The sequence below is a fragment of the Callorhinus ursinus genome, unplaced genomic scaffold (genome assembly GCF_003265705.2).
Source record: "Callorhinus ursinus isolate GAN/ISIS: 27379988/994484 unplaced genomic scaffold, GSC_fseal_2.0 scaffold12, whole genome shotgun sequence".
Taxonomy (NCBI): Eukaryota; Metazoa; Chordata; class Mammalia; order Carnivora; family Otariidae; genus Callorhinus; species Callorhinus ursinus.
Genome location: NW_027397074.1, coordinates 46,450,553 through 46,468,740, shown reverse-complemented (window position 1 = coordinate 46,468,740; position 18,188 = coordinate 46,450,553). Strand labels below are relative to the sequence as shown.

General features: G+C 41.9%; 1 long non-coding RNA gene across 1 annotated transcript in view; it reads left to right on the top strand.

Annotated features, from left to right (window-relative positions):
- Positions 1–5,340: 5,340 nt before the first annotated feature.
- The window catches only part of LOC141373801 (uncharacterized), a 33,253-nt gene continuing 20,405 nt past the window's right edge, over positions 5,341–18,188 (top strand). Inside the window, exons 1-2 of the long non-coding RNA XR_012380126.1 lie at positions 5,341–5,538; positions 10,893–10,973. This is a non-coding gene — a long non-coding RNA (uncharacterized lncRNA). The remainder of the gene's footprint in view (positions 5,539–10,892; positions 10,974–18,188) is intronic.

Genomic DNA, 18,188 nt, shown 5'->3' with positions numbered 1-18,188 from the left:
TGCTGTTCTTTCTCCAGCTCCTTTAGGTGTAGGGTTAGGTGGTGTATTTGAGACCTTTCTTGTTTCTTGAGAAAGGCTTGTATTGCTATATACTTTCCTCTCAGGACTGCCTTTGCTGTATCCCAAAGATTTTGACCAGTTGTGTTTTCATTTTCATTGGTTTCCATGAATGTTTTAATTCTTCTTTAATTTCCTGGTTGACCCATTCATTCTTTAGTAGGATGCTCTTTAGCCTCCATGTATTTGAGTTCTTTCTGACTTTCCTCTTGTGATTGAGTTCTAGTTTCAAAGCATTGTGGTCTGAAAATATGCAGGGAAGGATCCCAATCTTTTGGTACCAGTGGAGACCTGATTTGTGACCTAGGATGTGATCTATTCTGGAGAATGTTCCATGGGCACTAGAGAAGAATGTGTATTCCGTTGCTTTGGGATGGAATGTTCTGAATATGTCTGTGAAGTCCATTTGGTCCAGTGTGTCATTTAAAGTCTTTATTTCCTTGTTGATCTTTTGCTTAGATGATCTGTCCATTTCAGTCGGGGGGGTGTTAAAATCCCCCACTATTATTGTATTGTTGTCCATGTGGTTATTTGCTCTTGTTATTAATTGCTTTATATAATTGGCTGCTCCCATGTTAGGGGCATAGATATTTACCATTGTTAGATCTTTTTGTTGGATAGGCCCGTTAAGTAGGATATAGTGTCCTTCCTCATCTCTTATATCAGTCTTTGGTTTCAAATCTAATTTGTCTGATATAAGGATTGCCACCCCAGCTTTCTTTTGGTGTCCATTAGCATGGTAAATGGTTTTCCACCCCCTCACTTTCAATCTGGGGGTGTCTTTGGGTCTTAAATGAGTCTCTTGCAGACAGCATATCGATGGGTCTTGTTTTTTAATCCAATCTGATGGCCTGTGTCATTTGATTGGGGCATTACATTCAGAGTAACTATTGAAAGATATGAATTTAGTGCTATTGTATTGCCTGTAAGGTTACTGTTACTGTATATTGTCTCTTTTCCTTTCTGGTCTATGTTGCTTTTAGGCTCTCTTTGCTTAGAGGACCCCTTTCAATATTTCTTGGAGGGCTGGTTTCATGTTTTCAAATTCCTTTAGTTTTTGTTTGTCCTGGAAGCTTTTGATCTCTCCTTCTATTTTCAATGACAGCCTAGCTGGATATAGTATTCTTGGCTGCATATTTTTCTCATTTAGTGTTCTGAAGATATCATGCCAGTCCTTTCTGGCCTGCCAGGTCTCTGTGGATAGGTCTGTTGCCATCTAATGTTTCTACCATTGTAGTTTACATATCTCTTCTCCCAAGAAAATCCTGCTTTCAGGATTTTCTCTTTGTTCCTGAGACTCGTAAGTTTTACTACTAGATGTCGGGGTGTTGACCTATTTTTATTGATTTTGAGAGGGGTTCTCTGTGCCTCCTGGATTTTGATGCCTGTTTCCTTCCCCACATTAGGGAAGTTCTCTGCCATTATTTGCTCCAATATACCTTCTGCCCCTCTCTCTCTTTCTTCTTCTGGGATCCCAATTATTCTAATGTTGTTTCGTCCTATCGTATTACTTCTCTCTCGAATTCTGCCATTATGATCCAGTAGTTGTTTATCTCTTTTTCTCAGGCTCTTTATTTTCCATCATTTGGTCTTCTATATCACTGATTCTCTCTTCTGCCTCATTTATCCTAGCAGTTAGCACCCCCATTTTTGATTGCACTCATGAATAGCCTTTTTGATTTCGACTTGGTTAGATTTTAGTTCTTCTATTTCTCCAGAAAGGGTTTCTCTAATAACTTCCATGCTTTTTTCAAGCCCAGCTAGTATCTTTAAAATCATGATTCTGAACTCTAGGTCCGACATTGTACTAATGTCCATATTGAGTAGGTCCCTTGCAGTCGGTACTACCTCTTGTTCTTTTCGTCGAGGTGATTTTTTCTGTCTTGTCATTTTGTCCAGAGGAGAATAGATGAATGAAAGAACAAAATGCTAACAGGGTAACAATGTCCCCAGAAAATATACTCTAAACAAATCAGAGACGACCTGACGCTAGGGAAAAAAAAAGAAAGAAAAAAAGAAAAAGAAAAAAGCAAACAAAAACAGAACAAAACAAAAAAACAGAATAAGATCAAATATGATCAGGCTGGTGTATAGATCAGTGCCACACACTAGATTTTGGCTGTATTTTGGTCTGTTAGAAGAAAGTTCCTCCCAAAATTTTAAAGAAAGAATAACTTAGATATGTACAAAAATAACGGCTGATACAATGAAGGTATGAAATATGACTGTACAGATGAAAATTATAAAAAATTTTATAAAAGGAATTGATAAGTTGTTTGAAAAAAGAAAGAAGAGGATTTAAAAAAAAAAGAAAAAAGGGAGAGAATGTGATCAGGCAGGAGACTAGAACAAAGCCATACACTAGAGGTTTAGGGTATATTTTGATCTGTTAGAAGAAACTGTATCTCAAAATTTTAAAGAGAGAACAACTTACATACATATGCCAAAAATAAGGGTAACTACTACGAAGGGATAGAGTATGACTCTAAAAAAGAAAAAGAAAAATGTTTTTTTAAAAAAGGGATTTATAAGATGTTGGTTGAAAAAGGGAAAAAGAAAAATTCAAAAAAAAAAGACAGTTAAAAAAAGAAATTAACTTTGAAAGACTAAAGAATCATGGTAAGAAAGCCATGAATTCTATGTGCAGTATTCCCCTAGTGCTGGAGTTCTGCCGTTCTCCTTGATCGGTAAACTTGGTCTTGGCTGGCGGTTCTTGCTGATCTTCTGGGGGAGGGGCCTGTTGCCATGGTTCCCAAACGTCTTTGCCGGAGGCGGAATTGCCCCGCCCTTGCCAGTCTGGGCTAAGTCATCTGCTCGGGTTTGCTCTCGGGAGCTTTTGTTCCCTGCAAGCTCTCTGTACAGCTATGGAGGACGAGAGTGAAAATGGCAGCCTCCCAGTCTCCACCCCAGAGGAGCCGAGAACTTGGGGCCCCGCTCCTCAGTGCACCCCCAGAAGAAAGCAGGCAGTGAGTCCCGTCTCCCTGGTCTCCAGCCGCACTGCGTGTTCACCCGGCCTGTGCCCGAGCATTTCTATCTCTGGCGCTCGACCCCGTGTGGAGTCTCCAAACCCAGCAGATCCCTGCGGTGTGCTCCCGCGCCGCTCCTCCCGGGGGAGGAAGGGGGAGTCTCCCCGGATCTGCCGCTTGTTGGGTCCCTGCTGGAGGAGTAGTGGCCCGACTGGGCCGCGGATCACAGTTTATGGCCACCCCGAGCTGAGAGCCCGCGCCTCGGCTCCGTCTCTGCAGCTGGCTTCCCTGCTCCGATACCTGGGAGCTCTGCCGCACACAGGCACCCCTGGTCTTTCTGTGACCCCGAGGGTCCCGAGACCACACTGTCCCGCGAGGGTTCCACCCCCTGCTTAGCCACTGGAACGACGTCCCTCCGCGGAGCCGACTTCTAAAAGGTCCGATTTTGTGCTCCGCGGCTCTATCACTTGCCAGAAGCGGCCGACGTAGGCCCCCTCCCCCGCCGTCTATCCTCCCGAATATCGCCTCGGATTCACTTCTCCGCACGTCCTACCCTCCAGTAAGTGGTCGCTTCTCTGTTCAGAGAGTTGTTGCTACTCTCCTCTTCGATCTCCTGTTGAGTTCATAGGTGTTCAGAATGGTTTGATCCCTATCCAGCTGAATTCCTGAGGCCAGACGAAATCCAGGTCTCCTACTCCTCCGCCATCTTGCTCCGCCCCCTCCCCTTAGAATCATGCTTCTTAAGTGGCCCACTGCATCCAAGTGTCCCCTAGTGCTCGCTAGCCCCTTCTTGTTTTTACTGATAGGAATGTTCTAACGGGGTGTGCGGGATGTCCAGCTAGAAACTGCACTTCCCTGCCACTCTTGCTCCTATTAGGCTAAAGAGGTATGAATGCAAGGGATTGTATAGCTTCTGGGTCATTGCCTTAAAGACAGACTGCTTGTCCTGGATCCCTCTTTTCCTCTCCAGCTTTCTGGAAAAGAGTGATGCTGGAGGCAGCTTCGGAGGTTACATGTCGGAGATGACCAAGTCACATGAGAGAGTTACTGCATTTCGAAGCCTCTTTGTTACAGCCGTTTACAAATACTGCAGGACCAGTAAAATGTATACAAATAATCCACGTTAAATAAAAAGATCCTAGATCTCAATACTAAGAGATCATTATTAATATTTTGGTATATATGCTTCTAGATTTTTCTGTGTGTAATATATATATGTGTTTCATATCTTGTATATTTCTAATATGCATTTCTAATATATACATATTCTTAATAAACACAAATACATATATATTTATACCATACTTACTATGTTGCCACTCATTATTCTCACCTAACAACGTATCATAAAAATAAAGGACTACAATATCATGGAATGCCTGCATGATAGTCCACGATTTGGGTGTTTCATCAACCATCTAGACAAACCTTTGGGGCTGTACCTTTGTGTAGTATAATGCAGTGACCAAGATCATTGGCTTTGGGGTCAGAGAGACATGGGTTCTGCCAAGCCAAGTCTTTGAACTTTAAACAAGTCACTCTAAGCCTCAGTTTTTGATTTTTGTCAAATGGGGATGATAATGGTACCTACTTTATGAGGTTGCCGTGAAATGAAATGATCTAATGTCTTTAAATATGCTAGTGCTGGTCCTGGTACATAGTGAACACCCCATGAATATTAGCTGTAATATTAATAATATTCAGCATGTTTGCTATTGTAGAAGACACCATGGCATTCATCTTGTTCTGTCGATCTTTCATACCTATTATTTCTTCAAAGTCCTTGAAAATAAAAATTCCTATCCCTTGTATTTTCTCACTGGGTGAACTTATAAGAGCCAGGCAGCTTGTGCTGTAGATGGCTTATCCTAAGGCTGCTGGGCGGAGGCCAGTTCCACCCACAGGTCATTAAGGGAAGGGTATTGCTGCTGGGTTTTCCCTGTTTCCTCCTGTTTATATCATCTCAAACCCAGGGTTTGATCAGGGTTTCTGAACTCTCCTTGCTGTTCGCCTGCCTTTGTGCCCCCTGTTCTTTTTTTGTTTGTTTCAATTTTTATTCAAATTCTAGTTAGTTAACATATCGTGTAATATTAGTTTCAGGAGCAGAATTTAGTGACGCCTCACTTCCATATAACACCCAGTGCTCATCACAAGTGGTCTCCTTAATCCCCGTCAGCCATCTAGCCCACCCCCCACCCCCCTCCCCTCCCGCCACCCTCTGTTTGTTCTCTATGATAAGAGTCAGTTTTATGGTTTACTTCTCTCTTTTGTCCCCTGTTTTTGTTCATCTGTTTCACTTCTTAAATCCACTGTTTTTCTGTGTTGTAAGAAGTCCTGTTTATCCTTCAGTGTCCTGTTTACATGACTTCCTTTCCTCCCCTGCTCTCGGCATCTCTGGGATAACAACCATCTCCGCCTGCTGTCTGAATCAAAGAGCAAGAAATGCCGGTCGCTTTACCAGCTATGCTCAGATTGCCTGAGAATCCTGACTTTACCGTTTACAGTATGGCCTTGGGTAAGTTCCTTGCTTCTTCCGGCCTCATTTCCTTTACCTGTAAGATGGGGATAATAGTATCTTATCTCATACGGTTGCTGTATGAAGCAAATGTTATGATGTCTTGTAAAGTGCTTGGTGTAGCCTTCGGAACACAGTAAGCATTTCAAGAGTGCTTATTAGTAGTAGTTGCAGTAGTGAAGAAGAAGGAGGAGGAGGAGAAGGAGGTCGTCGTAGTAGTAAGGGATACCTCCTACAACCCCTGCTCAGGGCAACAGCCCCGGGTGCTGTTTGCACCGGGATGGCCACCAGGATTGAGTGAGAGATTAGGCAGGGATGTGCACGGACATGGCATGGACATAGCCTGTGTGACCTGGTTTGAAATGATGATATACATGAATTACATATTCTCATTTTAAATCTGAACAGAACCACAAATGAAAGTTGTCGGTGATAGAAGGGCAACTTCATTTTACATATTACAGATGAATCAGAAGCGTGAAGAGGGCACAGAAAGCAGAGTGAAACGGATGCCTAGAGAAAATCAGAGAAAGAGAGAACAAGCGCAACTTTGCAGTCTCTGTGAAAGGTTGCCCAGGTTCCTGGCCACTTTCCAGTTCCCAATTCCAGTCCTCAGGAGTCCTGGCTGTACTTTGGTTCCTGTCCTTTGATTTCAGTAAGTGTCCTTTGTGTGACTTTATAATAAATGTACCCATTTTGAAGCTAGATTGAGGTGCTCTCTGTTCTAGTCACCAAAAAAAGCTCTAAATGCAGATCAGTTGCAGGCCTCATGCCCCACCTCTAAACTATAGACCATGAGCATCTTTAAAGCAAAGGGTGACATCAGTGTTTTGACTTAAAAGATATTTCAAACATATTTAAAAAAGAAATAATTAATGTGTATCTGTGAACCCAATAATTAGCTTTAGCAATTGTTGAATCAAATAGCATTGCCATGTTTGCCTCATAATTTTTAAAAAGAACTGAAGAATTTCAGTACAGATGAAACCTCTGAGATACTCATCTTCAATCTTATTGCCCATCCTTCTCAAAAGTAGCCACTATCCTGATTTTGGTATTTATCACTCACATGTGAGATACATCTATTATTTTGCATTATTTAAACTTTACAAAAATTATACCATTCTGCAACTTTAACATGTCACGTGTTTTTGAAAGTTATGTAGTCAACTCTACAGATATGTGGAAATTTTCTCTCCCCCAAATCATGCCTCTCTCTCCCTGCTCTCAGACCTTTGACATAATGTTTGAGTGCCTTCCCCTCGCCCCACTATCTGATCCAAATGTTGAACATCTTTTCACCTTCCATACAATTCAAATGTTACCCTTCAGACACATTTTCTAGCAGGAGCTTCATTCTCTCTTCTGCTTGTGTCTTGTTTTTCCTGCCATTAAATTAGTCATCCAAGTATATTATAATTGTTCACATGTCTATCTCACTCACTAAATGTTGAAATCTTGGAAGGGGGTCAACAAACTTTTTCTGTAAAGGCCAGATAGTAAATATTTTAGGCTCTGTGGGCCATAAAGTCTCTACCACAACTACTCAGCTCTGCTGTTAGAGCGGAAAAGCAGCCACGGATGGTACCTTACAAATGGGCATGCCTGCGCTGCCACAGAACTTGATTTATCAACACCGAAATTTGAGTTGCATATATTCTTCTCTTGACTTTTTCTGACTATTTAAATATGTGAAAACAATTCTTAGCTCACAAGCGGTACAATCCCAGATCGTGAGCTGAATCAGGCCCATGCGTTATAATTGCCAACCCGAGCCCCAGAGGCTGCGTTCAGGTCTTTCCAGGTTTGCATCTCTATTGCCCATCCTGGTGCCTGACACAGTCTACGCTCAACAAACTTGATTCAAATCAATGAATAAAGAAAGGAAAGAGCACAGGCAACAGGAGTAAATCGGCACATCTGTTCTCTCCGTGCTCATGGTTTAGGACCCAGGACTTATCAGCGTGTGAACAGAGCACACGCACGCACAGCCCAGCCCCGGCATCCTCTAGGGCTCTCTTCTCAGCAAGGCCAGTAGAAGTGCTGAAAGCAGTTCAGAGTCAGTCAGGATTTCCAAAAGAGCCCAGTTGTGGAGATGAGCTGGCTGGAGTAAGAGGCGCCCCTGGGAGCTGGGCCAGCAGCTGCTACACCCTCTCCTTTCTCTCCTGCAGCGGCAGGCAATGGCGTCCTGAGAGTTTGAGAGAAGGGCGCGGGAGAGGAGGCTCATGCGAGACGGACAGGAAGAGTCATCCCACCAGAGGGAGGGGACCGAGTCGGAGAAAACTGTGAGATCGTTGGCACGGTGCCACATGGACAGGAGTCTTATAAACCAGGCAGGGGTTGTGATACGTGAGATGTGACCAGAGAGCTGGAGCCATGAAAGTGTTTTGATTGGGGTGAAGATAGGATCTAAGAAAGTTTTGTTGCCATTTATATTGGCAGAGACCCAGGTGAAACAAAAAGAAAGAAAGAAAGTTGGGGGTCTCTTGAGTGTACTCGGGTGTGACATGATGAGGCTGGCAAGGAAAATGAGGCAAGAGGATGGTTTTAAGAGAAACTTCAAAGGAACAACCATTAAAACTCTGCATATCCTCAGTGGGTGCAGAGAGATAAACAAAGATGATACCGCGATTTTGTGCCTAGCTGATTGAAACGTGTATAATTCCTTTCTGAAAAGAGGCAAGGGGTGAAGGGGAAGGGAACAAATTTGAGACCCAGGTCTTCGTTTCTGCCAGTCGAGTCTGAGGTGATGATGATAAATTCAAAGAGCGCTGTCTGTGAGACTCAGATCCAGACGTGAGAGTGGCACGGTGGCGTGCTGGTGCGTGCTTACTCACGGGCTCTCCAGCGGCAAAGGCATCTGATCCATAGTACTTGCCGGCGTCTGTGGTACAGCCCCTCCTGCCTTGGCTGATTGTAAGCTACCAATCTGACGTCACTGAACACAGAGTTGGGAAGAGCGGCCAGGAGGGACTTCTGGGAGCTGGGGTCAGCCGGGAGATACCACTGGGAGATGGCAAGGATGGGCATTTGAAAATCAAAGGAAAAGTAAAGCTGGGAGAACCCTTAAGAATCTTGGGCTCAGCCCTTCATTTTACAAAGACAAAACTGAGGCTAGCCATAAGACATAGGGCAGAGCTGAGCTCTGGAAAGTAGCAGGATGGTTTGGAGGTAGAAGAGCAGAGCATTGGGGGTTCAGCCATTATATACACTGACAGAGTGTGGTGCTGCAAACACACTCTGTTTGAAGAGTAAGATAGTTATGACATCTACGGTGAGAGAAATATAATCCCCAATGATTATTGGTAACCATAGAAGGATAATAGCGTTGGTGGCAGTTTTCTATTCTAAGTCCAGTTTTCTTTTCTAAGATAACTCTTCTCTAAAGGTTTTCTTAGAATTGGGCAGTACATCAAGGGAGGAATTGCTTGTGGTCTGTTTTCCTTAGCTACCAGCACAAATTACTTCAGGTGTTAAGGGTCTAAGTTTGCATGGACACTCAAGTTGACACATAAATCAAAAGAAGGATATGATCCTTGTGGGTGTTTATCTGAGCATTGTAAGAGAAGGCTGAAAACCCACTACTTCTCAGATTCCACTGAGAGCTTCTGAACATCCAGGGGCATGGTGGGAGCTCAGCTGTTGTCTTTAGGGTGGTGGGCGTCATCTGCTTACTTCCTCACCATGACGCCCAAAACCTGACTTGTAAGGAGGCTGCCTTAAAAACACTGATACCACATTCACCGCCTCATCCAATATAGTCTCACCTGCTCCTTAGACATGGAGGAGGTACAGTCTCATCAAGTCCTCAAGTTCAAGGAAAGTTCAATCAATATTTTTCTTTTGTTAACTTAAGTTTCAATGATGTGACAGTTCTCAGTAATCGCAACACATTGAGCTTATCTTGCTCTGGTCTTAGGGAAACAAAGGCTCATACAACTTCATGGTGTTGAGTTTTACCCCCAAACTCTCCTTGAAATGTCGCTTCAGCCTCCATTCTTATCCTAAGGTTTTTTTAACAAACTGAGGTCCTTTGAGAACTCTATTTTATGCATAGGGGAGTATCCTCCTATTTATACATATTCTACTGATTTCTTTCAACTTTGAGGAAATGAAGAAAATCTTGTTTCCCTTCAAGACTTTGACTTAGATAAGATCAGACCCTGTAGTCCAATGATAGACCTCAGAAGCCAGTATTGATCTGCCTTCAGAAACTTACAGGCCATTTAAGTTCTTAAATATATGAAGACCACATGATTCACCAGGCCCACTTTGATCTTGCCAAGAAAGTGTTTACAGGAAAACATTTGCAGTCTTGCATGCAAATACTTGTAAGTGCAAATCGGATCTTCGAAACCCACTTGTAACTTACTCATTCTTCTTATTGGGAGTCCCCCTGAACTGATCAATCAGCAAAGAGTCAACTTATTAGTTAAAACTGTTACTTTACTTCTGTAATTCAAATTAAACTGGCCCTTTGGTGGGGGCCTTAAGGCTCATTTCATCACACAAGAAATACCCACATGTCTACAAGAGCTTTAAAGGGTAAGATAACTCTTTTCTAAAGGTTTCTTAGAATTGAGCAGTACGTCAAGGGAGGAATTATGGTATATTTGATATACCCAAATTTTATAAAAACCTGAACTACATAGCAAGTTTCCCCACCTTCTTTCTTTCTTAAACTCCCTCTGCTCACTCTTTCTCCTCCTCTCTCTCGCACATTGGTCTTCTGGCCTCCTTTCTGGTCATTTCCCTCTCTGCCTACTCTGGCCTAAATGTGTGTGTCTCCCTACAACTCACATGTTGGAATCCTAATGCTCAATGTGATGGTGTTGGGAGGTTGGGCCCCCAGGGGTGCTTTAGGTCCTGAGGGTGGAGCCCTCGTGAATGAGATTAGTGCTCTTATTAAAAAAAAAAAAAAAAAAAGACCCCACAGTGCTGCCTAGTTCCTTCTGCCACATGAGGAAATCATGGGAAGTCTGCAACCCGGAAGAGAGCCCTCACTCAACCATGCTGGTGCCCTGATCTTGGACTTCCCGCTCCAGAACTGTGAGAAACAAATTTCTGTTGTTTATAAGCCACCCAGCCTGTGGTATTTAGCCCAAATGGACTAAGACAGTGACCATCTTTTTTGTTAAGGAAAGCAATCTGGTCGTTCCTTAAATCTTCTCAAAACCTCTTCATGTGAAAGAAAATGTGAAAAAAATTTTTTTAATTTTTTGTCCTGCCTATAAAAATACTCTGTCACGATTGTTGTGCGAACAAATAGTTTGCTTTTAAACCAAATCATTGATGTAACCTGTGGAAGTCGTGACTCGTGGTTCCTCCTTCTCCTCATTTCTTGTCTTCCACAGAATGTGTCCCCATGTTCCCTAAAGAGAGAGAAGAGCAGCTTCACTGTATTATCCGTGGGCTCTTGCCTACAGACCGATCAGGTATCTACACTGAGGACAGATAGTCCTGATCTCATGGAAGACAAGGGGCGTGGGGATTCCGCTCTCCTCCAAGTGAAAGCAGATTGTGCTACTGTAGTGGTAGATCATGAAATCATGGTAGTAGGTCATAGTGATATTTTTTTAAAAAATGAAATATGATAGAATAAAATATCAGACTACATTAGATAGGCAAGATGAGTAAAATTTTACGGAATATTTATTTCAGTTATAACTAATGTAAAATGTATTTCTTATTGTGAATTGCAAGTCAAAAATATTTGAAAATTTTGAAAGCCACTGCTTTAGGTAATGTTTTACTTGAGAGCTCAAAGATTGTTACCAACTCTGCGGAGTAGACTGGGGTTGGGAAATTAGGCATTATCTGCTCTAGCTCTTCTGTGTCCTGTACAAAAGCAGATCTTCTCCCTTAAGCCTTTGGAGCAGGGGGTTTTCAAATATTCTCTCCCAGGCTTTCAGAGGGTGTTGCACTGGGGGTTTTCACATGGTCAAACTTTATGCCCCGCATCCCACAACCTTCTCCTTTAAACTCCACCCCATAGAGAGAGTCCAGTTCTGCCTCCCATTTTGTTTAACCAGAACTCACCATTCCTATCCACCAAACTGATTAAAACTCAGCCAGCATTAAAATCTTCAAGTAGCTTACATATTTAATAGATTTCGGTGTCGAATATCTGCTTCTCAAGGGTTGATGAGCTCTGGTATCCCTGATGGCATGTGCATGTGTTTGCCTGGAGGGAGAAAACTCTCCCCTCGGCAGTGCTTCTCAGACTGTAATGGAGATGTTGGCGTACTGCAGATTCTGATTTTGTGCATCTAGAGCAGGACCTGAGATTCTGCATTTCTATCATGTTTCCAGGTGGTGTCAATGCCACTGGTCTTTGCACCATGTTTGAGAAGCAAGGCTTAGCATACTCAACATGAAACATCCTTGGCCACTGCTAGAATTAGCTCCCTACCAGCACCCCGTTCTTTTCTAGTATACGTAAGAAATCCAAACCCTACATATTAACGTAGCTTTGATTCTTTCTTAAGAACGAATATTTTGACCTTATTGTGCTAAGAAGATTAAAACATCCTTCCTCTTCTGAATTCTCTCTCACAGGACTAGTACAACTCCAGTAAGTTAATAATACAGAGCACTGTGCCCAATCCACTTCTTCCCATTCCCTGGGGATGGAGGCTTGAGGAGAAGTCTGGGTTTGCCATGCCACATTTACGTCTGCTGTCCCAATTAGAGTCTCCTATTAGGCTGTTTCTGATGCCATTGTTTACAATATGAACACTTGCACACATGCACACACATTTAACCGCTCTAAAAAGTGTGTCATCCGATTATTGTAAGCCAGGTGGTAAGCTTGAAGTTATTGTGATTGCCTGTGTGTGAGAAAGCATGTTATTACTGGTGGAACAACCAAACAGCTCCAATTCTTGGAACTTTCAGTCAACAAAGCATTTGTTGAGGACTGTCAGTTCCAGTAGTTGCCTGAAAACCACCAGCTGACACATTCTGGTAAGACCAAGAAACTGCCGGTGTCAAAATTTGCAGGATGGATATCAGTAGCTTAGAAAAGACCAGAACCCAAAGCGGCAGGCTCCTTCAGAGAGACGAGCATCACCAGCTCTCTGGAGACTGCAGGTGAGGAGTAGGAAGCATCAGCAACACTGAACTGAAAAGTCACTCAGAAGACTTCAATTCGGAAGAAGCTTTATTTTGCTTGACTTTTTCTCTGATGTTTACGTGTGCGCGTACACACACACACACACACACACACAAGATAGTGTAATTTCAGAAATCTATGTTTAAATAAGTCTAAAAGAACTATGTTGGTATATGAAACAAAAATTCCAATTAAATTAAGAGAATATTTTATCATAGTTTAGTAAGCGGTTTGTTTGTTTGTTTTCCTAGTGGTACATAAAGTAAGGTTCATCTTCCACTCGATGGCATCTTAAACTGATGGAACACATTTTGAACCACATTTCTTCACTTATGACATATCCAGGGTCCCAAAACATGACTAATCTGGGATCATGATCTACGTTTCCTAGTTCTTGGCCTATTCCATCCCCTACCATGTATCAGAGTACTTGTGCTAAGCCACCATGCCCTGAGAGGAGGACTCTTGTCTTTTACCCAGCAGAGCATCTGATATGTAGCGCCATTCAATAGCATTTGTTTTCTGAGTAAAGGAATGAATGAATGACACTATGAACACGTAAGCATTCAAAGTGACATGCTTCATGCTTTCCTAGAAGTGATGACCGGTAAGTACCAAGTTCAATGTCAGAAAAAGACAAATGTCTCCCTTCTTCCACACCAATGGAATGTGACCAAAATGTAGGTCAAGAGGCAGAGTAATTCATCTTTCATGAAGACATGATTGTTTAATGCCATTTGAAAAGTATGAATGAAGAAGAAAAAATAATCTGTTCTTCACCAAACCCATCTAAATTTAATTAGCATGGCAAAAATAAAAGAACTTTATTTGTGAAGGATTATTATTCCTTTTTTATAAGGAGGAGGGCATTTACTCTTTAATTTGTGCATGGAATCTCTAAAGATGACAGGATGCACAACCTCAGCTCTAGATACATTCAAGCCAGTTCCCAAGAAACTCTCTGACTCTTTCAGGAGGCTCATCAGTGATGGAAATGTGTCACTTTTGCCTAAGGCAATGTCATTGCTCAGGGGAAAGTAAAGCACTATCGTTAGGTCAAGGGAGTTGTATACAGAGAACACCCAAGGGCATAAGGGGTTTCTTCAAAGAAATGTGTAAGGAGAAATGAGTGAAAGTATGCAAATTGCCTTGAAAATGAGAGGAGAAATTCTTTGAGAACTATGTGAAGCCCTTGATAAACCCATAGCTCCAAAACCTCATTTACATGCCAATTAATTAGAGAATCCTTCTAAGGAGGGCAGAAGCCTTGGACTGAAAACAAAATTGCAGCAGTACTTGAGCGCTATCCTGTAAATAATCAATAACATGTTTGATAGACCAGTATCATACAGAAGACATTTCAGCTTCAGATTTGAGGAAAATACCTTTATGGAAAAAGAGAAATCATGGAAACTCATCAGTTGGCCACCAAGAGAAAACTAGAACAACCCAACTCAAGAAAAGACTTTTGGTTACAGTCTAGATCCCCACCAAAAGTAGTTGGCTGCCCACTTAACCAAATTCGAGAATTGTCTTGTCCTTGAGTCCTAGGGTGGGAGTGTGGTAAAATTTTTGCCCCTGTATTATACCTCCTTCCTCAAATGGCTGAATCATTCCTAAGGTGGGGGTAAGAGACTGATAGGGAGGAGGTAGGGAGGGAGAGGAACAATAGTTTACTAGTCCATAATAATGAAATGGCCTAAGAATCCACAACTCAGCAGCAATATCTATGCAACACTCACAGAGCTCATATTTCAAGTCCCAAACTGCTCTCCTGCTGGCCTCTGATGAAGGAGAGCCCTGGGCAGAGAGTTTGAGGACAAAGAGACTCCAGTGATTCACCCACTTGCATTGATATGAACCAATGGGAAAAGCAGTCAGAAATTCCATCCCTGTCCTGGTTCTGCCTCCAACTAAACACATGATGCTGGAATACCAGTTCACATCCCTGAGTCTCCATTTCTTCATATTTAAAATGAAAATATATGAGCAAATTACAAGACCTTACAGATCCATCATGCTATAGGTCACTCCTGCTCTCAAGGAATTCAATTTTTGTCGGTAAAAAGAAACTACAAATTATAAGTGCAAATTAGAAATGAATGTGTCCCCAAAGGGAGGAATAGCAAGTTCTGTAAGTGTGCAATGGAAGAAGAAATATGTCAAGGAGTTTCAAGTGAATGTTCATGGCCTAAGGGTCTTTTAGGATGGTTAGGATTTGAATTTTTAGAGAAGTAAGGAAAATCTGGGCCTCACTGGAGAAGGGTCATGTCTGCCTTGCCATGATATCCCCTGGTGAAAGCATCACAAGTCCCCAGTAGCTCCTGTCACACGAGGGGAGAGGGGGTGTGGGGTAAGGGAGAAGGTCCCAATGTGGAAATAATGTTTCTGCCTACACAGAGTACTTTTTGACAATCAACAGTGCTTGTATTTCTCACCTCACTGCTTCCTGACCCCAACCCTGCGAGACAGTACAAGAAGCTGTTATAATCCCTTTGATGGAGGAGAGTCTTTATGACTGGCCTGGACCACTGCTATGGTTAGGGACAAGGCTGGGCGTACTCAGGTTGCGTCTCTCCTCTCTCCTTCCACTGTCTGACAATCCTCCCATGAGCATCCATTCCTTCAAATGTACATGGTGCCTAGATTATAAAGTCATCTATATACAAACCCTATCAAAAGCAGTCCCCCCAACAATTTATTCCCACTTTGCATGTGAGAAAACTGAAGTTTAGAGAAACTAATCACAGAGCAAGTGGTAAATGATGTAGAAGATTCTCTAGTAGAAGCTATGAAAGAGATCAGATGATTTCTTTCCTTGGCAGCTTGAAAGGCAGAGGGACATCGAATCACAGGTAAAACTAAAACTCTTGGCTGGCAGCTCTCTTCAAATATTTGAAGGCTGTCATAGATCAAAGAAGTAAGATTTGCTCGCTTTTCTACTTCTAAAAAGGGCACACAAGAACCAGTCAACTTGATGAGAGTTAGACAGATTTCCACTCAACTTAATGAAGAACTTTTTTCAATGTTTTCCACTTGTAGAGGAAATACAGGATGATTTGAGGAAAATTCAAAAAACAAAGAAAAATAACTTCATAATCCCATAATCTAAAAATTATATTAATATTTTAGGATATTTTTTCCTCTCATTTTTCAATGAGTACATATGATTAAATAATTGAGATCATACTGTACATAAAATTTTGCATGCTCTTTTTTCACTCAACATTATATCATCTTATAAGCATTTTTTTTCAGCTCATTAATAAGCGCTTCATAAGCATAATTTAACAGCTACATAATATTCAATTGTATGGCTGCATCACAATTTATTTAAGTAATGCCCTATTTTGGGACATTTATGTTGTACTTAATTTGGGGCTATTATAATGTTTCAATGAAAATCTCTTGTGCATAAATCTTGCTGCACAGTTTTTTGAATTTTACAGGCTAGATTTTTAGGAGTTGAATTACTTAATAAAAAGTGTGATTATCTTTAAGACATTGATACATATTGCCATTTTCCCTCCATGAAATTTGTACTAATTAACCTCTGCCTCCTCATTTTTTTCCCCTTGGTATTCAAGACTTTGCATGCAAGGGAAGGGAGGGGAAAACAGAATGGGAAAAAATCAGAGTGGGAGACAAACCATGAGAGACTCTTAACTATGAGAAAGGAATAGGGTTGCTGGAAGGGAGTGGAGCTAGGGGAATGGGGTTACTGGGTGATGGGCATTAAGGAGGGCATGTGATGTGATGAGCACTGGGTGTTATATGCAACTGATGAATTTCTGAACTCTACATCTGAAACTAATGATGTTCTATATGTTGTCTAATTGAATTTAAATTAAAAAAAGACTCTGCATGCTTCTGTTTCTATTTTTCTTCTTCACTGATTATTCCTTCTCAATCTATTTTGCTTGCCTTTTCTCTTCTGTTTGGCCCCTAACTGTTGGAGGGTAACAGGACTCTCTCTGGCCCTCCCCTCTCTTTGCTATTGCTATATTTTCCCTGCATTAATTAAACCAGTCCCCTTGGTTTTGAAAATGAACTAGAACTCCCAAATTTATATCTCTACCATGACCTTTTCCTGCAACTTGAACCCAGGATATCCAATTGCTGACATGACGATTGCACTTGGATGTCTAATAGATATCTCAACCTTGACACACCCAAACTCTTGATTTTCCTCCAAACCCATGCCAATCTGCTTCTTCACAAGCCTTTCCCATCTCAGTGACTGGAAATCCCATCCATTCAATTGTTCATAGAGGGAGTTTTCATTGAGTCTTTCCTCTCCTTCACCCACCAAATCAAATCTGCCAGCAGGTCCTACCAACCTTCTCTCCAAAACCATTCCTAATCTGATTCCCTCTGATCCCATTTCTCCAACCTAATCCAAATTAACTGTGGTCTTTTGCCTCCTTGAGATCTAACTTTCTAAATGAAGTCACCATTTTCAATCTTGCTATACCTACAATTTTCATTGTCCACTTAACAGCCATTTTTTTCATTTATGCATTCTGCCAACAAATATTTTTGAGCATCTGCTACATACTGGGTATTCTAAGCACTGGGGTATAAGAGGAAACAAAATAAAGTGTCAATCTCAAGGAATTTATACCCAAATTGGGTAGTATGACGATAAAACATAGAATTTATTTATTTTTATTTTCTAAAAAGATTTTATTTCTTTATATATTCGAGAGAGAAAGTGTGTGAGTGAGGAGGGGGGTAGAAGAAGAGGGAGAGAGGGAGAATCCTAAGTAGACTCCACACTGAGCATGGATTCGGACACAGGATCTCATGACACTCGATCTCATGACACTGAGATCATGACCTGAGCTGAAATCAAGAGTCGGAAGGATGCATAACTGACTGAGCCACCCAGGCACCCCAACAAAATGTAGAATTGAAAATTAAAGCTAGGGAGTGGACCAAATTGCTGTTTCATCTTGGGTAGTCAGAAAAAGTCTTTCTAATGAGACATTTTTGCAGAGACCCGAGGGAAATGAGAGAATGTGCCATAAACACATCTTGGGCGATGATATTCCCTGCAGAATATATACCAAGTGCAAAGTCAGGAACACATGTGGAATGTCCAAGGGCCATGCATGTTAAGTATCTTTATGTTTAGATGGGATTATTCATCCTGCCTCAGGATGAATTCCACAACATCCCACAGAATGTGTAACAAACAGGCTTTATTAGGGAATCTTACAAGTGAGAGATCCACGGGATTAGATGAGGCATGCAACCCCTGCCCCCCATCCCATGGCAAGGTGTGCTGGGCTCGGACACATAGTGGGTTTGTGTGCCAATGGAAGGACCTAACTCCCTGTGAGGATGACCTTCTCGGTGGGTAATAAACACTGCTTGGAGTCAGGCAGGTGGGGTTTAAGGTGCTAGGTGTTTATGGAAGTTATTTGGCGACTTTAGTATCACAACAATTTGTAGCCCTTCCTGCCAGAGAAAGGAAGCCATTATTCCTATGTGGAGCTAAGTTTTGGGACAGCCTCTCCTACCAGAACCAAGG